This window comes from Rutidosis leptorrhynchoides, chromosome 6 (assembly GCF_046630445.1).
Source record: "Rutidosis leptorrhynchoides isolate AG116_Rl617_1_P2 chromosome 6, CSIRO_AGI_Rlap_v1, whole genome shotgun sequence".
Lineage (NCBI taxonomy): Eukaryota > Viridiplantae > Streptophyta > Magnoliopsida > Asterales > Asteraceae > Rutidosis > Rutidosis leptorrhynchoides.
In genome coordinates, this window is record NC_092338.1 from 284,441,037 (window position 1) to 284,468,624 (window position 27,588).

A 27,588-nucleotide genomic window follows, 5' to 3' on the forward strand; every position below is an offset into this window, starting at 1 on the left:
TGTGATCAATACTGAGATACATATACACTGGGTCGTGGATTGATTCAAGATAATATTTATCGATTTATTTCTGTACATCTAACTGTGGACAACTAGTTGTAGGTTACTAACGAGGACAGCTGACTTAATAAACTTAAAACATCAAAATATATTAAAAGTGTTGTAAATATATTTTGAACATACTTTGATATATATGTATATATTGTTATAGGTTCGTGAATCAACCAGTGGCCAAGTCTTACTTCCCGGCGAAGTAAAAATCTGTGAAAGTGAGTTATAGTCCCACTTTTAAAATCTAATATTTTTGGGATGAGAATACATGCAGGTTTTATAAATGATTTACAAAATAGACACAAGTACGTGAAACTACATTCTATGGTTGAATTATCGAAATCGAATATGCCCCTTTTTATTAAGTCTGGTAATCTAAGAATTAGGGAACAGACACCCTAATTGACGCGAATCCTAAAGATAGATCTATTGGGCCTAACAAACCCCATCCAAAGTACCGGATGCTTTAGTACTTCGAAATTTATATCATATCCGAAGGGTGTCCCGGAATGATGGGGATATTCTTATATATGCATCTTGTTATTGTCGGTTACCAGGTGTTCACCATATGAATGATTTTTATCTCTATGTATGGGATGTGTATTGAAATATGAAATCTTGTGGTCTATTGTTACGATTTGATATATATAGGTTAAACCTATAACTCACCAACATTTTTGTTGACGTTTTAAGCATGTTTATTCTCAGGTGATTATTAAGAGCTTCCGCTGTCGCATACTTAAATAAGGACAAGATTTGGAGTCCATGCTTGTATGATATTGTGTAAAAACTGCATTCAAGAAACTTATTTTGTTGTAACATATTTGTATTGTAAACCATTATGTAATGGTCGTGTGTAAACAGGATATTTTAGATTATCATTATTTGATAATCTACGTAAAGCTTTTTAAACCTTTATTGATGAAATAAAGGTTATGGTTTGTTTAAAAATGAATGCAGTCTTTGAAAAACGTCTCATATAGAGGTCAAAACCTCGCAACGAAATCAATTAATATGGAACGTTTTTAATCAATAAGAACGGGACATTTCACTTATAGTCAAGTAACATGTAAAATACATCTTTTAAGATCAAAATGATACATGAACATGTACATTAAAATGATACTTGCATCATTTAAACAAACTAGCAACCATTAACTTTTAAACACGTGATTAGGTGACTAGTTACAATTACTTATACTAATCAAGATTAAGATCACATGCATGTCATTAGCCTAACTTAATTACATGCAAGATCACATCACAACATTTAATACTTGCATGTTCTTTGTTGACTTGCCTCCTCTTTTTCTTCCATACCTCACGCCACCATCACCATTATTTTCTATCATTCACAAGCTTGTTACTTACACTTCTCTCTAATCTACATCCTCACCTTCATCCATCTTCAACAATCTTCAACCATCTTCTTCATCTTCATACATAATTCATCATCATCTTGGTATAAAAATCTAACTATTCTTTTCATCATTTTCTTTTACAAAGCCCTCTAACAAGATCAAACTTGGTAGAAATACTTGAACTAGTGTTTTAAACACAAGGATGTTCATGTGCCTAGCCATGATCTTGTCAAGTTGTGGCTATATTTATGTACTTACATATATGTTATATATCACTAATAAAAGTTATTTTGAAGATTTGAACACTTAAACACAAGAAAAAGTAACTAAAACACTTAGAAACTTCATAACCTTGAATCTGTCCAAATCAGCCTTTGTAAGTTCATCACCTAAAAATCAAATTAGACTTTGGATCTGGGCTTCATAAATTTAGTCCATCTTCATATATATGTTCTAGACTCTTTGTAAAGTTTTCGTGATTTTTCTCAAAGAAAAAGGTATTTTTTATTTTTATTTTCTTACTACATGTCAGGTTTTAAGCAAATCTGACCAATGTCTAAAGGATGGGGTATAAATCAAAAACCAAAAAGGCTTCGGAAATATAGAAATTTTATCTTTAAATGGAACACATATAGGAGTAAATTCCAATGAGAACCACTCAAAAACATATAGTATTCATGGAGAAATGACCTTTTCTAGTTGACCTATGAAATTATTGTTGTTTAATAAAGGTGTAGAAAACCACTTGTAAAAACTAAGTAAATGAAGACCTAGAGTTAAATCCTTTTAAGCATATGTCTATTTACTTCATCTAAACCCTCTGTAAAAAGATCAAGTCAAACAAATGTGTTTTACTAATTTTAAGCTTGCATGGGAGCTAATAGTGTAAAATTGGACAGTTTTGCACACCTGTAGAAATATGCAATTTTGACCAACCTTTATTTTGAGTCTCAAATAGAAGCTTATATTTTTTGAATACTATACTCAAAGAGCTTTCCATAGGTGGTAATCTCATCCTAAATGGATGTGTATTTTAGGAGAAACAATAGGGTCAAAGTGATGGTTCAAAACAGAAAAATCTGAAAAATAGTAAGTTAGAAAACTAAGTACTAAACGAAACCGAAAACCGAAATGAACATGTAAAACTTACCAACTCAGATAATAAACTTAACTAAATACTATATTAAATATACTATGACCTCTGACCTTAATTCATATATTTAGGTCTCGATCCCGGATTACCGGGAAACATTGAAAACCGCACTTTCCGAGCTTCGCACCGTGTTGCATCGATTGTGTGTTCATAGCCCCTTTTTACTCATTTTATAATTGTTTTGAGGTGAGAATACATGCTTGATGTTTATTTCATACTTTTCGTTATCAAAACATGTTTACTGTATACTACATGCTTTATACTTTTCTAAAGCGGTTTATTGTTTTAATACTTTTTATGTATTATGTAGTTTGATATATGTGAACTTTGTGGTTCTTTTTAAACACTTTGTATATTAAAATGAGAAGTATGTTTCTCTTATGATATACATTGTGGACATGCGTACTCAATTTGTATTCTATGGAGTAACATTTATAATCCACTTAAATCCCGATTCCAATATTGTTAATTACTGGGTTATGGTAAACGCGAATAATGGGAATAGATCTATTTGGAATTGACATCCACATCCGGTCTTAGTGGTTAAACTAGTCAGATGCTCAGACTTCATCACGTGTCACTTTTCGATTATGAGTGACTAAACTTTTTGGGTACGGATACTTATGTATCTAATTGGTTAAGTTCAATATTGGGAGCTCTAGTATATTGAATATGTATTTATCTGTTTTCAAACAAACTTGATAAGCGTTTGAAAACAGGCTCTAAACATGAACTGTTGTTATATGATGAAACCTTGTGGTCCACAAAACTATTTGATAACTGTGAAAACTTAATATCCGTAGAACTGTTTATAAGCTTGAAATTTTTGTTAAACGTGAAATAATTTATAAACTTGAGATTTTGTCAACTGTATTACAGTCAAACTATTTATGAACTTGAATACTTGTGATCCGAGTTACGAGTAAAGCTATTTCAAAACTTGTGATCTTATGATCCTACTTACATCCAGGCTATTAGAAATAATAAAACTAGTAAATCATGAAACCATTCATGAACTTGCGAACTTGTGAATTGTTTTACTATCAACTTATGTGTGATATGTGAAACCTTTTAACTATTTTTACAACAGATCACTAACTGATTTAAACTGTGAACCCTTGTGGTCAAATCGTTTTACTTGTGCAACTAAAACCTATGAACTCACTAACGTTATGTTGACAGTCTTTTTATGCATGTATTCTTAGGTTTGTAGCTAGCTTCCGCGCACACTGATAGGAGACTGGACTGGGACCCTGAAGTCATGCCACGTCATAAAGGGTCAGGCCGGGGTGTGACACTTTGTGAGACACTTCCTTAGGGGGTCAAGGAAGTTAAATAGTTCTTGTGATAGGAAACACCATCTTACTTAGTGATTCAACTTCCTGAAAGGGATCTAGGAATTTGATTAATTCCATTGGGAATCAATACTTGTCCAAGGTGAAGACAAGTTTGATCTAAGTAATCTTGATTATTTCTAAGTGTGTGAAAGATCCAGTTGGTGTGACCTATTGAATAACTATGAATGATTGAGTTAGTAGATTTGATCTTGTGATAAGAACATCATCTTATCTATTGATCCCTGTTCCTTAAAGGTATGTTAGGAAGTTGTTCATATTTCCATTGGGAAATTGGTGCTTTTCCAAGGTGAAGACGAGTGTAATCTAGGGATAGTGTTGGTGTGGCTTATTAAAGATCATTTGGTATAAACGGATCTCCACCGGGTTTGGAGAAATTCTTAGTGAAGCTAACTCCCAATTAGTGAATCGAGGAGTGAATTAAGGACGATTAGTCAACATCCTCCCGAACCACTATAAATCCTCGTGTTTGTGCACTTACATTCTTTACATACTTGCATTAACAACCACAAAAGCTTCCACACTTAAAACTTATGTTTTAATTGTTAAAGATTTCGAAAAAGCTTTAAGAAACTATTAAGTAACTATTCACCCCCCTCTGGTTACTTACAGTGTCTTTAAATGCAACTGTTCGTGGTCCTCACCAAGCTTTCCAATTATTTATTTTCGGTACACTAGATGTTAGTTTATTGAAACGCCTTATGTTATTTTATTTATCACTTCTTCTGGTATTTCTTCTCTTACATTTTCTTCATCCTCAACTGGAATTTCTTCAAAAGTAACTTGGTTGAGCGGTATTTCTTCAATCAGAAGTCCATTGGATTCTTCCATAGGTGTGCTTGTTAAAGTTATATCGCTTCCTTTTCCTACCGTGCTTTTTGTGTTTCTGAGACTCTTTGAAACGGATGGCGCCATAAGTTTGTACATATTTCCATCTAGCGGTGACATGCACAAGTACAAATCAAAAACTCCTGAGTGGGGTGGATTGCCGATTTACTGTTTTCACTCTGGACAGCATCAGTGCACACCCAGATTGTGACAACCCGAAAATTTCCGACCAAATTTAAACTTGATCTTTATATATTTCTGACACGATAAGCAAAGTCTGTAATGTTGAAATCTCAAAAACTTTGAACTATGTTCATGTAACCAATTACCCTTCGACTGTTCTTGACGATTCACGAACCATTAAATGGATATGATTGTATACATATGTGTATATATATTATAACTTGCAAAACGTAAACAAAATATTAGATATAATACTTTACATGAACGTATTTGTTTCAATATATTATCGATGGAACTAGAAGATAATATCAAATGATTGTTTTATAAGATACATTGGGATATGAGTATGGGTCTCTATTGGGAGGTCCACATTGATTTGAGAAATCGTTTCTCTTTAACGGTATTCGGAATAAATGGTAAAGTGATTTACATGTAAAAACAAATGTGTCAACTAACGAAGGTTAGACAAAAGTTAGTGGAGAATTGAATATTCATAATATTCAATCGGTTTAGTTTCAAATTTGCGAAAAACATTTTTCGATTCAACAGAATTTGAGTCATTAAAACATTTTGATAACATAATTTGAATCTATAAATGTTGGTAATTAAATATATAAATAAACTCGCAACGTGCATTTAAAACATGCTTATGAATATTATATATATATATACGATTTCGAATTAGTTAAGTAAACGATAGTAACACTTGATTATTGATTCTATTTATAAATAGATATACTAATTAGAACGTTTATGAAATTAAAGTAAACCTTGTCGTATAAACAAATCAGATTAAGCTCTAGAGCATAAACATTACGTGTCATAATACTCAAACGATTATAATTAAACTTTGAAATATATTTGGTTTTGAAAAACTAAATGTTATGTTATTTATATTATATATAAATGTACCAATTTATATTTTTAAATATATATTTTACAATGTATTAAGATATAAACTTGATACAAAGATGTTTTTAGTTAAATTAATATTATCATATATATATATATATATATATATATATATATATATATATATAACACGACGTTGATTTATAGAATCAAATGACCAAAACACTCAAATGATTAAGATACATCTTTAGTGAAATAGTTTATTTATAATCTAAGTTTATATTTTGTCAAGGGTACGAGTCATTAAACATAAAACGCTAGTTTTCTAAGCGTACGAAAGGACGTTCGAAAAATCGGAACCGGTACGTAAGTGGAGCATCAACGTACAATTCATCGGTACAAAAGTTACAAGTCAACTTTGCACGTGAATATAATATAATATATAATTAATTATATAGATTAAATAATTATTTATATATAATAATAATTTATAAGTGTCGGTAGCTTAAAGTTAGTAAGGATGGTCTGTCATTTGATACCATGCGCACGCATGGTTAAAACATTCAATCCCCATGCGATTGCATGGGGAGTAGGTGAGGAAAATTTGTTTATATACGAACGATTTCAGGTTCCGTTTATCATTCAATCATCAATATATCTCTCAAATGCTCTATATATATATATATATATATATATATATATATATATATATATATATATATATATATATATATATATATATATATATATATATATAGTGGTAGGATCAAGAGGGAAGTAACCAATCGGGGGGAAGCAAAAACTTTTTTTTTCATTTTTTTGAAAAAACCTTGTTCACGAACATTATAGATGGGATGAAAATATGAACATTTAGTAGAGACACTTTGTGATAAATGTTTTTATTTTGGCGGGAAAACGCTCGAAGAAGCAATATATAACAATTATCGTGTTTTTCGAGCGTATGTTGAGGTTTTAGCTTTTGGGGTTTAGATATTAGGGTTTATAGGGTTTAGATATTAGGGTTTAGAAATTTAGGGTTTAGGGTTTAGATTTAGGGTTTAGATTTAGGATTTAGATTTAGTTTTTAACACGAACGGTTTAGAGTTTAGGGTTTAGGGTTTGGTGTTTTGGGTTTATTCCATAAACCCAAAACACCAAACCCTAAACCCTAAACTCTAAATCGGGCTAAATTTTACTTCACAAAACATGAAAAAAAAACGTTCATATTCTTCACGAACAAAATTATCTTGAATGTTATTTTTTTCGATTATTTTCCCGCCTAAATAATAACATTCATCACGAAGTGTCTCTTCTAAATTTTCATATTTTCGTGTGATCTTGATGCCGGAAAAAAAAATTCCAAAAAAAACGAAAAAAGAAAAAAAAATTGCTTCCCCCCGCTTCCCCCCGACTGGTTACTTTCCCATTGATCCTGCCCATATATATATATATATATATATATATATATATATATATATATATATATATATATATATATATATATATATATATCATTAATATTATTATTATTATTAAGATTAATATTATTATTAATCTTATGGTTTGGAGTATTATTATTAGTAGTATTATACATAAAATATTACGACGAGGTCATGGGCGCGTTATTTTCAAAATGGGTTTTTCGAGTGGGATAGGGCTAAGGAAATTATGGATTATAGCTATGGAGGTTATGGGTATAGTTCGTGGGTATGCTCGTGAGGTCAAACTAATGTTTATCATCTCCGTTGCGTCTATGTATTTTCCTACAATATTGAATCTCAATATTGATACGTGAGCACTAATAACTTATCTTTTATATATTAATAGTGTATCCCTGACTAGTGCTCGAGTATATAGGATTATGCATGCCTGTATGTTTAATTTTGTCATTAGATAAGTTATGTTGAATCCTGAATTAGATACATATACTACTGAGATAAGGTATATGATATGCATGTCGTTGGAAAGCTAGCAAAAAATTAAGAACTTTTCATTTTGAACTCGTGTGATTTCGATGAACGGATTAAAAGATATAGTCAATTGAATTATTATTACTTTTAATATATTTATTGTTAAAATGATTATTATTACTATCGTCGTTATTATCGTCGTTATAATCTAATTATTATTATTATTATTATTATTATTATTATTATTATTATTATTATTATTATTATTATTATTATTATTATTATTATTATTATTATTATTATCATTATCGTTATTAATAAAAGGTATTATCATTAAAAAATTGTTATTGTTATTATTATTACTATCGTTATTATCGTTAAGGTTATAATTAGTATTATTATTATTATCATTAAAATAGTTAGTAGTATTATCATTAATATTATCATAATATTTATTATTATTAGTATTATTATAATTAAAACTAATATTAGTATCATCTAATTATTATGATTACTATTATTATCATTATTTTAAATGTGATATAAAAGAGAACTAAAAGCTATTAAACAAATCGATAAGGAAATAATGAGTATGAGTATCATGATGAAATAAAATATTGTAAGATATTGATTTAAGAGAAAAATATTGTTTTAATTATTTTTATCATTATTATTATCATTAAAAGTATCATTTATATTAAAACTATCATTTTACTAAAAGTATCATTTTTAATGGAAATATCATTGTTATCATAAAATATCATTATTATTATCATTTTAGTATAATTATTATTAAAAATTATCATTTTGAATAGAATTATTATTTTTTATATAAAATATTATTATTACAGTTAATACTAAAAAGTATTGTTATTATTAAGATTATCATGATTAGAATTATTATTTTATTTTAATCATTAGTAAATATAAATATTGTTATTAATATTAGTAGAATAATAATTATTATTATTATTACAAAATAATACAACTTTTACTTATTATTATTATTATTATCAATATTATTTTATCAAATAAATATACAATACAAAGATATCTTTACTACATGTAATATAATTTCATCAATAATACACACTACTATATTTTTATGATATTATTGAATTTTATAAATTATATTACTTAAGATATATGAAAGTATATTTTTTTATCATATATAAAATTTAATATAAATTTTTATTTATTAATGACGTGTATTATTTACTTTAATAAATTCTCATAAATATATTTTAAACGACTATTTAGGTTATATAATAAAACATGTATAGATTTTGGAAAAACATTTTTAGAGTCAAATTGACTTTTGTTGACGTTGCATGATAAACTCGAGCATTAGGATTGTGATACACTACGGTTTGACCAAAATTGTTAGACAGATATTGACCAACATATATATATATATATATATATATATATATATATATATATATATATATATATATATATATATATATATATATAATTAATATAGGTTCGTGAATCCGATGCCAACCTTGTACTTGTTCAATGACGACATATGTATTTTTACTACAAAATACAGTATTATGAGTTTCATTTGCTCCCTTTTTAAATGCTTTTGCAATATATATTTTTGGGACTGAGAATACATGTGCTGCTTTTATAAATGTTTTACGAAATAGACACAAGTAATCGAAACTACATTCTATGGTTGGATTATCGAATCGAATATCACCCTTTTAGCTTGGTAGCCTAAGAATTAGGGAACAGTACCCCTAATTGATGCGAATCCTAAAGATAGATCTATTGGCCTAACAAACCCCATCCGAGGTACGGATGCTTTAGTACTTCGATTTATTATTATACAGACGAGAGGATTCTGTTTTGGGAATATTCTATATGCATCTTGTTAATGTCGGTTACCAGGTGTTCACCATATGAATGATTTTACCTTAATGCAGACGAGAGGATTCTGCTTGAGGATTATGTTTATAAAAAGAAATCTTGTGGTCTATTGAAATTACTGAAATGATTGTTTAAGATAAACCTATGAATTCACCAACCTTTTGGTTGACACTTTAAAGCATGTTTATTCTCAGGTATGAAAGAAATCTTCCGATGTACATTTGCTCATTTTAGAGATATTACTTGGAGTCATTCATGACATATTTCAAAAGACATTGCATTCGAGTCATTGAGTTCATCAAGATTATTATTAAGTCAATTATAGTTGGATATATTATGAAATGGTATGAATGCCGTCAACTTTCGATGTAATGAAAGTTTGTCTTTAAAAAAAATGAATGCAATGTTTGTAAAATGTATCATATAGAGGTCAAGTACCTCGTGATGTAACCAAATGTAATGTATTCTTCTAGATGAATTAGGACGGGTCGCTTCATGTGGTATCAGAGCGGTGGTCTTAGCGAACCAGGTCTTGCATTACTGTGTCTAACTGGTAGTTGTTAGGATGCATTAATGAGTCTGGACTTCGACCTAGTAGTTGTTAGGATACATTAATAAGTATGGACTTGAACCTGGTCTGCATGTCAAAAGTTTTGCTTACCATATCTAGTCGGAAATCATCTCCTTATCATCTTTAGAAAATTACTTGTTTATCATTCTTAGTCTAGACACATCTTACTGCATTGATTGCACGAATAGTGTATAGACAAAATTCATATCTTAGCGTATCTGCTAATTCATATCTTAGCGTATCTGTTACTGTAAACTTTGCCTGACATATTTCGTAAATTCCTCCGTAATCTACGAAATCTTTTGTTCTATATATATAGATATTCTATATAATTAGAATACCATCCGATAGTCGGAAATCATTTTATATCGAAAAATCCTTTATTCAATCGTACAAAATGGAACTCTCCACTAGTTCAAGTCCCTCGAATTCCGATATGGAATCCCACTCAAACTCTGAGAGCAGTGTGACCGGAATGGATTAACCAATTAGCCATCATCTATTCTGGATGAATTGGGGATGAGTTCGTAGCCTACTTAGTCATTGGAGACAAGAAGAAGGTGATCCCTTCCATCCACCACATTGCCCTCTTGGCGAAGAACCTGATGCACTTACCGGCGAACCTGTCTGAGACACCATTTTCTCTCTTATTTCCAGAGTGTCTCGTCACGATTATATATTATCTCAGATTTTAGATCTTATTCATCTACTCGTCCGAACCAACAACCACCTCGGCGTAATAGAAGAAGTTAATGAACTTCGCGCTCGGGTAGTTGCCTTGGAGAACATGGTGCAAAGGTTACAAGCACCAGCAGCAGCACCGGCAACAACAGTACCATCAACATCACCAATAGCAACATCCACACCCACACTTTAACATCACAATCTGTACTTCGAGCATCAACATCATACGCACCATAGATACCAAAGAGTACCAACAACAATAACTGATGAAGTATTGATTCATAACTTCATTGGAGAAACATTCTGCGACAATTATATAATCTCTAAAGTCTTAGAGATTATCTATTCCAGCTTCGACCATAAATCAGATAAGTGGACCAAAATGATAGAAGGAAGAGTAGAAGCCCTGACTGGAATGGTGCACGAATTATAAGCTAGACTTGTTTTATCAACAGCATCAACAGTACCGTCAGCATCACCAACACCGTCAGTGCCAACAACACCTATAACATCCAAAGCCCCGCCAGTTCAAGAATCACTGTGAACATCATTACAAATCAATAACGCGTATATTATACCAACGAGTTATGAAGTATTAACTCGTTCCCTTTGAAGAATTTATATGTATATCTTATATATACAAATTTTGAAATCATAACAAATCTTTTCATGCTAAGCTATTATGTGTGAATCTTTAACTGGTAGGTACTACCCAGTTAATTCATATCATTAATATGCTAGGATATACATTCAACAATCATTAACTATAATCCCTGCTTCGACTCAATAGATTCCGTTTCATAATAAAATAAGTGTACTATTCAAATACATGTTTGATTTTACACTTTCATTCCCGATGTACTCTAAACTTTCTCGAAAACATCCTTCACTGAGGAATATCAATAAAAATGAATAATGAAGTATTGATTCATAATTTCATTTACGTCGAAGTGATAATCCGCGAAGATTATGAAATTCTAAAGTTTTAGAGATTATTCAATTCTAGCTTCAACCGTAAATCAAATGAGTATAATTTAATATTAACTCATTAAATCTATGTTACATCTGAAGAAAATATACACATATATATTTTCATAAAGACTGTAATAAAATTCTGTTGTACAAAATAGTAATTGTGAATTTTTTTTAACGGGTAGGTAATACCCGAGAGATGTATAAATTCACAATTAATATGTTACATTCTTCGAATCCGATTCAACAATCACCAAATATACTCACTATTTTTGCAACAATATACATTCTTTTACAGAAATCAATGTAAAGACCCGTCCTAATCCATAAGAACGAATACAATAACATATGATTACATTGCGAGGTATTTGACCTCTATATGATACATTTTACAAACATTGCATTCATTTTAAAAGACAAACTTTCATTACATCGAAAGTTGACAGGCATGCATACCATTTCATAATATCCAACTATAAATGATCTAATCTGTCATTTACTTAATCAAAATCTTTACTGAACTCAACGACTTGAATGCAACGTCTTTTGAAATATGCCATGAATGACTCCAAGTAATATCTTTAAATTGAGCAAATGCACAGCGGAAGATTTCTTTCAATCCTGAGAATAAACGTGCTTTAAAGTGTCAACCAAAAGGTTGGTGAGCTTATTAGTTTATCATAATCGATCATTTCCATAATTTTAATGGACCACAAGATTTTCATTTCCATTTCTCATAAACGTCATCTCATATCAGGCATTTCGCACGGCATAGAGATAAAAATCATTCATATGGTGAACACCTGGTAATCGACCTTAACAAGATGCATATAGAATATCCCCATCATTCCGGGACTCCCTTCGAACATGATAAATTCGAAATACTAAAGCATCCTGTACTTTGGATGGGCTTTTTGGGCCCGATAGATCTATCTTTAGGATTCACGTCAATTTGGGTGTCTGTTCCCTAATTCTTATATTACCAGACTAAAAAGTGGCATATTCGATTCAATAATCCAACCATAGAATGTATTTTCGATTACTTGTGTCTATTTCGTAAAACATTTATAAAAGCAATGCATGTATTCTCAGTCCCAAAATATATATTGCAAAAGCATTTAAAAAGGGAGCAAATGAAACTCACAATACTGTATTTCGTAGTAAAAATGCATATGACGTCATTGAACAAGTGCAAGGTTGGCCTCGAATTCACGAACCTATATTAATTATATATATTTATATGTTGGTCAATATTTGTCTAACAATTTAGGTTAACCCGTAGTATATCACAATCCTAATGCTCGAGTCTAATATGCAAAAGTCAACAAAAGTCAATTTGACCTAAAATGACTTCCAAAATCTATACATGATTATTATATAACTTAAATATAGTGGTTTTATATATATTTAAATATATTTATCAGATTTTATTAAAGTAAATAATAAAAGTCATTTGTTAATAAAATTTATATTTAAAATTTATATATGATAAAAATATACTTTTTATATATTTTAAATAATAAGATTCATAAAGTTCACTTAATATCATAAGAAAAATATAGTGGTATGTAACTTTAATGTAATTATATTACATGTGGTAAAAATATCTTTGTACCACATATCTATTTGATAAAATAATATTGATAATAATAATAATAAATAAAAGTTGTATCATTTTGTTATAATAATAGTTATTACTATTTTACTAATAATAATAAAAATATTTATATTTAATAATAATGATATTAATTATGATAAAATGATAATTCTAATCATGATAATCTTAATAATAACAATACTTTTTAATATTAACTGTAATGGTAATATTAATATAAAGCTTAAATTCTTCTAATTCTATAAAATCAATTTATCCTTATAAAATAATAGATTATAATAATTCAGTTTTTGAAATCGTTTTCTCACAATTGAAAAATAGGTCAATCGAATATTATGAAATCCAATTCTCCACTAACTTTTGTCTAACGTTCGTCAATTAACGCATTTGTTCTTAAATGTAAATCACTTTACCAAATATTCCGAATACTGATAAAAATGAAATGATCTCTTAAATCACAGTGGACCTCACAATAGAGACTCGATTAATAATATATCTTAATAACTTAATTATTTGATATTATCTTTCAATCCCGTCGATAAAAACAATCATGTAAAGTATTATATCTAATACTTTGTTAACGTTTTCAAGTTATAATATATGTACACACACACATATATATATATATATATATATATATATATATATATATATATATATATATATATATATACAATCATATCCATTTGTATAATGGTTCGTGAATAGTCCGAATTTGGTTGAGGTTAAATGAATGTATGAACATAGTTTAAAAATTCTTGAGATTCAACTTGACAAACTTTGCTTATCATGTCGGAAACATATAAAGATTAAAGTTTAAATTTGGTCGGAAATTTCTGGGTTGTCACAGTACCTACCCGTTAAAGAAATTTCGTCCCGAAATTTGATTAGGATGGTCATGACTGGCAATAAGACTGTTTTAATGACAAATATGACTTGATAAATAGAATTTTATCATCATTGAGTAATATGGATAAAACTATTTGCTTAAGTGAAGCGTACGAGTGAAGTTATCACAAAAGAGTGAAGTGAGTAGGTGTAGATTCGTCATATCTTTTGACATAGATAGGATTGATTTCCAAGTTCAAGAGATTTGGAGAAAATATTTGTAATAAGATTTGATTCTTCGGTAATCAAGGGAATTAGGATCTGCTTTAAATGCGATCATCTGTTTTGATTGCTTTGTCGGATATTTTACTATAAATCCACTCTCTTCGTTTCCTTATTTCCGCAGCTCACACCTTCTATTCTTCCTCCCTCAATTCATACTTTAAAGCATTCATCAATATGCTTCATCCAGTTCTGATTCTTGATATACTCCTAACTTTTATATCTGTCATTCTTCTTTTTCATCTACCACCAGAGGATTTTATTTACTTTTACTATTACTTTGGGGTTATAGTAATTTTAATTCTCCCGTGCCTTTACGTTGCAATACGTATTGATATGCACGGTTTATAATTTATGTGTTGTTGTCAAGCTTCATATTTTCTTTAATATTTAAAAGTTTCATACTTTTGTCTTCTCTTCCCGACTTCAAATCAAGCGAATAATGGTCCAGAATTCGTAGGTATGGATTTCGAAATGAACATAGTTACTGTTCTAAGAAGGAAATTGTAATGGCACGATCTTGATTCGTCAAATTACCAGAATACCTCAGAAAAGACCGAGTCATCAAGAAAAATATTTTCTTGATATGTTTAGAGGTTAAGTAGAATACAAGAGTCGTCTAACATGGCACATGATGACGTTATGATCTGTGAATCATCATGTTCCATTTAGAAACTCAGCATGACTTACTGTAATATAATCACGTTGATCAAGTGTCACTATATTATACTAACTCATTCTTCAGTTCCCAACACTACTTTAAAAGCATTCATATTTTTAAACTTGAAGGTTTCAGAATTTAGAAACTAAAATAGTTTCTTTACAGATAGCGCAAAGAGGTAAATAATTTCGGATAACAATAATTATGGAAATATCTTCAGAAATATGGAGGATATTTATAATGAAAGATATGATGATATCTTAGAATTTCTAATATCAGAGGATGATGAAGAATATTGTCCGCAAGGGTTTAGAGTCAGGAGCAAGGTATTCAATAATAACTTCAGCAGACACTGAATCATTTGGATTCTTTGAAGGCAGGTTTAGTCTTTGTGATTTGTCCACAACCTCCTTCATGGTTTGCTTAATCCGTTTTCCAGTTCCAAACCTTCTCTTTTTCTGAGCTTTTCTAACACACTATTCTTTATCATCAAACTTTTGACTGTTAAGGTCGTTTACAGTTTTTGCTGCTTCATCAGCATTTTCTAAACTTCGGAGAACTAGTTCGCAGTTTAGGGTATTTTTCAGAAACTTCACATTCGGAGTATATAAGTCTAGGAGATAGACGTTATGTATACACCTATAACTGTTGGCGTAGACATGCTGCAAGATTTCAAAATACTGATTGCTGATTCTCAGTAATTGGCATGACAATTCTTGTTACAAGATACGGATGAGTAAATGATGGGGTTTCGATAAATATAATGATTTTTCGGAAAGTCAAAGATCAGTGAAGTTTTTGGTAAGTTTATTGCTAATGTGGTGAGACATAAAAGGTTCTCCGGTAACGATGACGAAAGGGCAACGTCTATATCAAGGTTATAATAAGACTGTTTCAACTGAAAAGTCGAAGTTGACTTGCTGGAGCTGTGACAAAACTGACTAATTTGAAAAGGAATCGCAAAGTTATTTTTGCTAATAAATGCCAAAGGGTCTGACATGGATACATGTTAAATTATGACTCTGGTTTCGAGAGCTTTTCAAGTGCAAGACTGTGGTTAATATGTGGTTGGATCATCATCTCGATTGTTCATTATTTGAAGTGTCTTCAGGAATTTTGAAGGGTTTGAACACAGATTGTAATCGTTAATATACATATGATGTTCTAACACAGTTTTGAAGTCAAAGTATAGCTTGTGAAAGATGTAAGGATCTAAGAGTGATAATTTTAGTCACATCTCGAGTTGAATTCTGAGATTTCAAAATCAGAATATGTAATTAAATTTTGAATGAGTATGGTTGTTTTGATTTCTATAAAAGAATGTATATTGTTGTGAAAGTAGGGAGTATAATTGATGATTGCGAAATCAGATTCGAAGAATGTAACATATTAATTGTGAATTTATATATCTCTCGGGTATTACCTACCCGTTAAAAAAAATTTCACAAGTAACATTTTTGTATAAATGAATTTTATTCCAGTCTCTATGAAAATATATATGTATGTATATCTTCTTTAGATGTAATGTAGATTTAATGAATTAATATTAAATTAAACTCATTTGATTTTTGGCTGGAATTAGAAATGAATAATCTCTAAAACATTAGTGATTACATAATCTTCGCGGAGTGTTTCTTCAATATGATTGAAATTATGAATCAATACTTCGTTATTTGTTGATACATGATGTGGGTATTTGTGGAATTCTTGTGAACTTCGCAAGGTACTAATGATGTTGATTGAAAAGTTTCGAGTACATCGATGATGAAAGTGTAAAATCAAACATATATTTGAATAATACACTTGATTTATTATGAAATAGAATTCATTGAATTGAAACAGAGATTGTAGTTAACAATGGTTAAGTTGTTGACGAAGGATGTACATCATAGCATATTAGTAATATGAATTAAACCGAGCAGTATCTACCCTTTTTCAACTCATATATAATAGCTTAGTACGAAAAGATTTATGATGGTTTACAGATTTATATATATATATATATATATATATATATATATATATATATATATATATATATATATATATATATATATATATATATATATATATATATATATATATATATATATATATATATATATATATATATATATATATATATATATATATATATATATATATATATATATATATATATATATATATATATATATATATATATATATATAAGATATACATATAAATCCTTCAGTGGAAATGAGTTAATACTTCATAACTCATTGATTTGGCATACTTGTTGTTGATTTGTAATGATGTCCATGGTGATTCTTGAACTGGCAGAGCTTGTGATGTTATGGGTGCTGCTGATTCTGACGATGCTGACGGCACTGACTGTGCAGGTGATGCTACGATACTATTGATGATGTTAGTAAAACAAGTCTAGCTTGTAAATTACACACCATTCTTTTCAGAGTTTCTACTATTCCTTTTATCATTTTGATTCACTCATCTGATTTATGGTTAGGGCTAGAATAGAAAATTTCTAAAATTTTGGAGATTACATAATCGACACAAAGATATCTCTTCAATGAAGTTATAAATAAATACTTCATCGTTTGTTATTGTTGATATTCCTTGATATTTACAGGGCGTATGATGTTGATGCTTGAGGTACAGATTGTGATGTTGCGGTGTGAGATGCAGATGTTGTTGTTGATGGTCGTGATGGTACTGTTAGTGTTGCTGATGGTGGTACTGTTTATGCTGCTGGTGCTGCTGCTGGTGTTTGCAACCTTTGCACCATATTCTCCAAAGCCACCACCCGAGCGCGAAGCTCGTTGACTTCTTCTATTACACCAGGGTGATTGTCAGTTCGGACGAGCAGATAAATAAATGCTAGTTATTGATGTAGTATATAATCATGACGAGATACTCTGGAAATGAGAGAGAAAATGGTGTTTCAGACAGGTTCGCCGGTAAGTGCTTCAGGTTCTTTGCCAAGAGGACAATGTGGTGGATGAAAAGGATCACCTTCTTCTTGTCTCCAATGATTGAGGAGGCTACGAACCCATCCCCAATTTATCCAGAATAGATGATGGCTGATTGGTTGATCCATTTCGGTCACACTGCTTTCGGAGCTCGAGTGAAACTCCATATCGGAATCCGATGAACTTGAACTAGTGACGAGTTCCATTTCGTAAGATTGAATAAAAGATTTTTTGATATGAAATGATTTCTGGCTATCGGATGGTATTCTAATTACATAGAATATCCATATATATATATATATATATATATATATATATATATATATATATATATAGAACAAAAGATTTCGTAGATTACGGAGGAATTTACGGAATATGTCAGATAAAGTTTACAGTAATAGATATGCTAAGATATGAATTAGCAGATACGCTAAGATATGAATTTTGTCTATACACTATCTATGCAATGAATGCAGTAAGACCTGTTCAGACTTACGATGATAAGCATGGTTTCCGACAAGATATGATAAGCAAAACTTTTTGACATGCAACTAAGGTCGAAGTCCAGACTCACTAATGCATCCTAATGACTATGAGTTAGACACACTAATGCAGACCTGGTTCGCTAAGACCACCGTTCTGATACCACATGTAAAGACCCGTCCTAATCCATAAGAATGAATAGAATAACATTTGATTACATTGCGAGGTATTTGACCTCTATATGATACATTTTACAAACATTGCATTCGTTTTAAAAGACAAAATTTCATTACATCGAAAGTTGACAGGCATGCATACCATTTCATAATATCCAACTATAAATGATCTAATCTGTCATTTACTTAATCGTAATCTTTACTGAACTCAACGACTTGAATGCAACGTCTTTTGAAATATGCCATGAATGACTCCAAATAATATCTTTAAATTGAGCAAATGCTCAGCGAAAGATTTCTTTCAATCCTGAGAATAAACATGCTTTAAAGTGTCAACCAAAAGGTTGGTGAGTTCATTAGTTTATCATAATCGATCATTTCCATAATTTTAATAGACCACAAGATTTTCATTTCCATTTCTCATAAACATCATCTCATATCAGGCATTTCGCACGGCATAGAGATAAAAATCATTCATATGGTGAATACCTGGTAATCGACCTTAACAAGATGCATATAGAATATCCCCATCATTCCGGGACTCCCTTCGAACATGATAAATTCGAAGTACTAAAGCATCCGGTACTTTGGATGGGGCTTGTTAGGCCCGATAGATATATCTTTAGGATTCGCGTCAATTAGGGTGTTTGTTCCCTAATTCTTAGATTACCAGACTAAAATGGGGCATATTCGATTCGATAATCCAACCATAGAATGTAGTTTCGATTACTTGTGTCTATTTCATAAAACATTTATAAAAGCAGCGCATGTATTCTAAGTCTCAAAATATATATTGCAAAAGCATTTAAAAAGGGAGCAAATGAAACTCACAATACTGTATTTCGTAGTAAAAATACATATGACGTCATTGAACAAGTGCAAGGTTGGACTCGGATTCACGAACCTATATTAATTATATATATTTATATGTTGGTCAATATTTGTCTAACAATTTAGGTTAAACCGTAGTGTATAACAATTTAGGTTAAATATAGTCGTTTTATATATATTTAAATATATTTATCAGATTTTATTAAAGTAAATAATAAAAGTCATTTGTTAATAAAAATTTATATTTAAAATATACTTTTTATATATTTTAAATAATAAGATTCATAAAGTTCACTTAATATCATAAAAAAAATATAGTGGTATGTAACTTTAATGTAATTATATTACGTGTGGTAAAAATATCTTTGTATCACATATCTATTTGATAAAATAATATTAATAATAATAATAATAAATAAAAGTTGTATTATTTTGTTATAATAATAGTTATTACTATTCTACTAATAATAATAACAATATTTATATTTAATAATAATGATATTAATTATGATAAAATGATAATTCTAATCATGATAATCTTAATAATAACAATACTTTTTAATATTAACTGTAATGGTAATATCTTAAAAAATAATAATTCTATTCAAAATGTTAATTTTTAATAATAATAATACTAAAATGATAATAAAAGTGATATTTTATAATAACAATAATATTTCTATTAAAAATGTTAATTTTAATAAAAATGATAGTTTTAATATTAATGATACTTTTAATAATAATAGTGATAAAAATAATGAAAACTATAATTTTATCTAAATCAATATCTTACGATATTTTAAATTTCATCATGGTACTCATACTCATTATTTCCTAATGAATTTATTTAATAGCTTTTAGTTCATTTTTATATCGCATTCATAATAATGATAATAATAGTATTCATAATAATTAGGTGATACTAATATTAGTTTTAATGATAATAATACTGATAAGTATTATAATAATATTAATGATAATACTAATAATTATAATAATAATAATGATAATATAAATAATAATTTTTAATGATAATAACAATAATAATAATAACAATTTTTAATAATAATACATACATTAATAATGATAATATAATGATAATAATAATAATAATTATAATAATAATAACGGTGATAATAACGAGGATGGTAATAATAATCATTTTTAACAATAATACAAAAATTCAGTTGACTATAACTTTTAATCTGTTCATCGAAACCATTCGATATTTAAATGAAAAGTTATTAATTTTTTGCCAACTTTCCAACGACATGCATATCATATACCTTATCTCAATCACATATGTATCTAATTCATAATCTATCATAAGCTATTTAACGACAAAATTAATCATACAAGCATGCATAATCATATCTACTCGAGCACTAGTCAGGGATACACTAATAATATATAAAAGTTAAGTCATGAGTGCTCACGTATCAATATTGAGATTCAATATTGCAGGAAAGGTACGTAGACGCAACGGAGATGATAAATACTAGATTAACCTCGCGAGCATACCCACGAACTATACACATAATTTCCTTAGCTCTATCCTACTCGAAAAACCCATTTTGGCAACACGCAAGCAGAACCTCGTCGTAGTATTTTATGTATAATACTAATAATAATAATACTCACAACCATAAGATTAATAATAATATTAATCTTAATAATAATAAATATAATAATAATAAATATATAAATATATAGAGAATACGAGAGAGATAGATGAAGAAATGAAAAATAATTATATATTATATTAATATATTTAATTTATATAATTAATTATATATTATATTATATTTATTTATATATAATATATTTAATTTATATAATTAATTATATATTATATTATATTTACGTGCATGGTAAAAATATAATTTTAGTTCCAATGACTCGTACGTTGTCACTCGACTAATGTCCTGGATCCAGTTTCTCGAACGCGTTTTTGTACGCTAAGAAAACTGATACTTTACGTTTTGCGACATGTACATTTATCAATAATTTAACTTACTCTACAATAGATTATTTTATAATAAATGTAACTTATAAAATTGAGTGTTGTGTGTAACATCTCGCCTTTTTCCGTTTACCTTCTGTTATACTATTTTAAAGTCCGTTATATAATTATAACATCTTCCGTTAATACGCATTTTAAAATATCTCGTTTAGGTAATTCACGCACCCACTTCTAAAATTGAGGGATTAAACTTGCCAAATATCCAAAGATTTGACTAGGTCAAAGGGTCAACTTCACCTCTTCCACTCATTCATCACCTCCCACTTTCTAATACTTCCACCTTTTTCTCTCAACACCAAATTCAAAGAATCATCATCCATTTTCGATCTAGCAAGTGTTCTTCAAAACAAATTACATATTTGGAATCCTTGCAACTTCCTCTTCGATTCCATACCAACTTCATTACATTAGGGTAACTTTCTAAAAATACTATATTTTGTGTTCTTGATGTTTTTAACTTATAAAAGTATTAATTAGTGTCTATGGCTCAAGTCTAACATGAATATGTGATTTATATGCTCGATCTTGTTATTTTAAGTAACTAGCATGAATTTGAAATTTGGTGTGTTTGATCTTGTGATTTGTTTGCCTAAATGATGTTATATGTTAAAAGTGCATGTATTAAATGTGTTACTAGCATCACTAGCTTCAATTTGATGTGTAGGTTGACTTAGAAAGACTCCATGAACATAATTGCTAAATTTATGATTTTGAGTTAGGGTTTGATAGAAGTAAAATGGATTTTTGATGCATTGAATGCTTTGCAATGTTAATTGTAAGTGTTTAGTAGTATTGTATGCATAATTACCTATGAAACGGCGTATTATATGTGTGTATTAAGTTCCCGAATCATCTTATGCATTATGTGAACTTGAAACCTTGATAATGAACCTTTAATGATCACTTGATGAGAATTCGGTTATTGTAAATGATGTTTTTGTATGATGAAAAGTGTTTAGTTGTATTCCTTATTAAATTACCTTTCCAACGATATAAGATACGTGTTTTGAATATTTACGGTTCATTAATTATGGTTGTTTGAAGTTGGATTCGTGCATTAAGTGTTCAAACTGCCCAGATTTGCTGATCAGGTACCTGGAGCGGCGCTCCAATACCTTGAGTGGTGCTCCAAACACGGCTGTCCAAAAGTGCACATTTTCGTTTAATTCTAACTATACTACGCACCTTCGATTAACATGAAACTTGTTTTAACATGCTCATATATGATTATTAGACTTAGAAAAATAGTTCGGGACCCGACCCGAACGTGTTGACTTTTTCGTTGACTTTGACTTGACCAAAGTTTACTTTTGTTCAAACTTAACCAATACTTGTTTAATTCTAATCTTCTTGCATACTTGATTCTTGCATGAAACTTGACAACTTGATTCACATGCTTTATAATCGAGTCGTAATGAGCCATAGGACTAATTGAACACTTTGACCAATCGTGTTTACCGATATTGATACGAACCTATTTGTTTAGGTCAAGACTAGCATTCGTTCTTGTACACGTTACTTTGTGAAGTACAATTTACTATTTGTGCAACCAAGGTGAGATCATAGTCCCACCTTTTCAACAACTTTTACTTTTAAACTACGGGATGAGAAACATATACGTATCATACTTTTATGCTTTGAACACAAGTACGAAAACAAACATTCCACAGCGAGTTAGAACAAAAAGCCTTAATTCAATTATCATTAATTACACTTGCAGGGTGTAAACGTGAATTTATGTTATGTGATCACATTGGGCTTGACGAGCCCTCATTCGGACGGTTCGCTACCGTTAGCGAATGAAATATATTTTCGAGTATAGTATATGTTCTAACACTACGTAACAGGGTACAAAACAGTTAAGTCTTGATAATTGGGTACTCGCGAACATACTTTTGGAATACAAACGATTTGGATAATCAACTATATTAAATCTTGTGGTTCAAAAACAACGTTATTAATACACCTATGATTTCATCAACGTTTTTCGTTGACAGTTTTCTATATATTTTCTCAGGTCCATGAATGCTAGGTGATACATGCTTCCGCACATTATTTTTGATACTTGTTTGGATGTCGAGTATACATGCATATTTTGGTCAAACGTGATGGAATTCAACATTTCAACAAGTTCTTAATGTTAACTTATTAATGAAACCAATTCATATAGAGTTACAACAAGCGGAAGCAAAATATTAAGAAAGCATGTTAATATGTTAAACCACTTTAGATGAATTCCATATAGTTATCAAGTCATGAAATAATGCTTACATATAAATATAAAGGAACAAGATTATACCTCCTCTATGATGAGTTGAAAGCTGAATTTGGACAGCAATATTGATGAAGAAGATGATGGAATAAAGCCTCTAACTTGAAGCCTCAAGTGTGTAATACCTCAAGATTTTGATGCACCAACACCACCTTTGTTTATGTTAGGATTTTAGACACTAGAGAGAGCTAAAATAACAAGCAAAGACCTCCTCTATGACCCCCAAAACAGTTCGGCCAGGCAGCAGCAAAAAACAAGAATTTTCTTGTTATATTTTGTATATCTCTTTCTTACTTGAGTCAAGGACCTCATGCCCATATCCCTTAATACATGTGTTATGTTAAAAGCAACAAAACAAGCATGTGATGCATGTCTTGGAGTCCCAAAAACTGCACTCCATTTCCATGAGTTTTATAAAATAATCCTTTTTATTTTTTATAAAACTTGCATATAAAAAATGACTTGTTAAGTTACATACATATTTTTTTTTATAAACCTTTTATAAAATATAACACAATATATTGTTTATCCTTATAAACAATTAAATCCTTAATTTATAAATTATCCAAATAATTTATCTCAAGTAATAATATTTTAGAAAACTGATTTTCTAAAGTTCAAGTGTCGCGTATTTATTTAACGATCCAGTCGTTAAAATTAAATACATATAAAGTGTTGGTAAACTTGTTATTAGGTATGACCCGACTTGGATCATAACACATTAGCCACATTAATTAAATATGTCTCTCGGGCATACGAAAAACTTTCAATCTCCCACTTGCACGAGAAACATAAGAAATTAATGCAAGTGATGGATACCACCTAACAACCGTCCATCACCCCCAATATGTTATGACTTTGTGCCATTCAATAACATCATCCTTTTCGAGTTCCCATCTCGAATATGAACAGGTGAATCTTTTATTATTTCCTTTTGTCCTAGATGTCATGTTATATCCAAGAGATACAGAGTGATCAATCTCTTCTAGATTTAACTTTATCAGGCCTTAGACATCTGACTCTCAACGAATAAGAGGGACAAATTCCATCTTGACTACATACGTCCTAAATATATGTACCATGCATTATACCTGAGCTCTTCCTTATGAACTACCATATTTCAGAATAGTGAAGGAAAGAATCAAGGTATAATACTTGGTAAATATCCGAACCGAATATGTATCTCAGGTCAGAGGATACAATGATATTCGCCTTTACTCAAGACTACATGTGATCAACCACAAAGGCTCCATTTAGTAAGTCTTGAGGGCGGGTCTTCCAATATTTGTATCCCACAAATATCTATGAACCTTGGTAGCAACCTTGCCCCACATTCATCCCGTGAATGTACACCAATCCAAGTTCCTAATAGTCTAAACCTCACACTTGCTCCCACAAATGTGATCGACTACGGAATTTAGAATAATTACTTATTCATGGATAAAATATGCAAAATAGGAACATATCTCAAAATAAACTAATGCCATAATTATATTAATGAGTTTGAACAATTTTGTTCCGTTACAATACTTAAAATGGATCATAACCAATCACTAGAATATCGAACCCCTAATGCACAAACATGTCCTTGATGTTTTGCACCATGTTAGAGTTTCGTGAGTGGATCCGCTATATTAAGATCTGTGTGAACCTTGCGAATACATATCTTTCCTTTTTCATCCTCATCCCTTATGTAGTTGAATCTCCGCTCAATGTGACGGGTCTTTTGGTGAGCACGAGGTTCCTTGATTTGAGCAATCGCACCCTCGTTGTCACAAAAGATCTCAAGAGTGTCCTGAATGGAAGGGACTACTCCTAAGTCGTCGATGAATTTCTTCATCCATGCAGCTTCCTGAGCTGCCAATGAGGCGGCAATGTACTCCGACTCTGTAGTGGATAATGCAACGACATCCTGTTTTGAACTCTTCCAAGAGACCGCACCTCCATTTAATGTGAAGACATAACCGGATTGTGATCGAGAATCATCACGATCAGTTTGGAAACTCGCGTCCACGTAACCTCTTACAGCGAGTTCCTCCTCAGCAGACCCATATATTAGAAACATATCCTTAGTCCTCCTAAGGTATTTCAATATACTTTTAACAGCAATCCAATGACTGTTTCCTGGGTTATTCTGGTATCTACTTGTCAGGCTAAGAGCGCATGACACATCCAGTCTAGTGCATATCATTGCATACATGATTGACCCAATAGCAGACGCATATGGAACTTTCTTCATTCTCTCCTGTTCATCTTTCGTGGTGGGACACTGAGATGAACTAAGGAGCGTTCCACTTTGAATAGGTACTAAACCTTTCTTAGAATTCTCCATCTTGAACCTTTTCAAGATCTTTTCAATGTATGCACTTTGATTCAAACCTATCAATTTCTTGGATCTATCCCTGTAGATCCTAATCCCCAAAATGTATTGTGCTTCTTCAAGATCCTTAATGGAGAAGCAGCCTTTTAGCCAAGTCTTAACGCCTTGCATTGTTGGAATATCGTTTCCAAATAACAATATATCATCCACACATAATACAAGGAACATGATAGTGCTCCCACTAGCTTTCTTGTATACACAAGCTTCATCACCATTTTTAATGAAGCCAAATTTCTTGGCTTCCTAATTAAAACGATGATTCCACATTCTAGATGCTTGTTTCAATCCGTAGATTGACTTCTTTAACTTACATACTTTGTTAGGATGTTTTGGATCGACAAAACCTTCAGGTTGAACCATATAGACATCTTCCTCAAGATATCCATTTAGGAAAGCGGTCTTGACATCCATTTGCCATATTTCATAATCATAATGAGCAGCAATGGCAAATAATATCCTAATAGCCTTTAGCATTGCCACAGGCGAAAAAGTTTCATCATAGTCAACCCCTTGAGTTTGAGTGAAACCTTTTGCTACAAGTCTAGCTTTATACGTATTTAAGTTTCCATGCATGTCGGTTTTCATTTTGAAAATCCATTTACAATCAACTAACTTGGAGTTAGCATGTTGCACAACTAGTTCCCAAACTTGGTTGTCATACATGGATTGCATCTCAGCGTTCATGGCTTCCTGCCATTTATCTTTATCAATCCTTGATAAAGCATCTTGGTAGTTTGTTGGTTCATCCAAATCAACCACATAGAAATCATCCATGAGAAACCCATATCTCTCAGGAGGATTACTAATCCTACCAGATCTGCGAACGTCTTGTATACTTTGATCATCCATTTGATCATTCTTAACATTTTCATGTTGAGTGCTAGTGTCAACCAATTGTGTATCATCTACTTGATCTTGAACCTCTTCAAGATCTATCTTCCTTTCACTATTACCTTCCATTAGGAACTTAGTTTCAAGGAATTCAGCCTTCCGAGCAACAAATACATTCTGCTCGGATGGATCATAGAAATAGTATCCCATATCATCCTTGGGATACCCTATGAAGATACACTTCATGGATCGAGCATTCAACTTATTAGGGACGTAATGCTTAGGATAAGCTTCACATCCCCATACCTTTAAGTATGATAGAGATGGAGGTTTTCCAAACCACATCTCATGAGGTGTTCATTCCACTTTCTTGGTTGGGGCCATATTTAAAATACGAGCCGCAGAGCATAGACAATAACCCCAAAATGATAGAGGTAACGAGCTTCTAGCCATCATA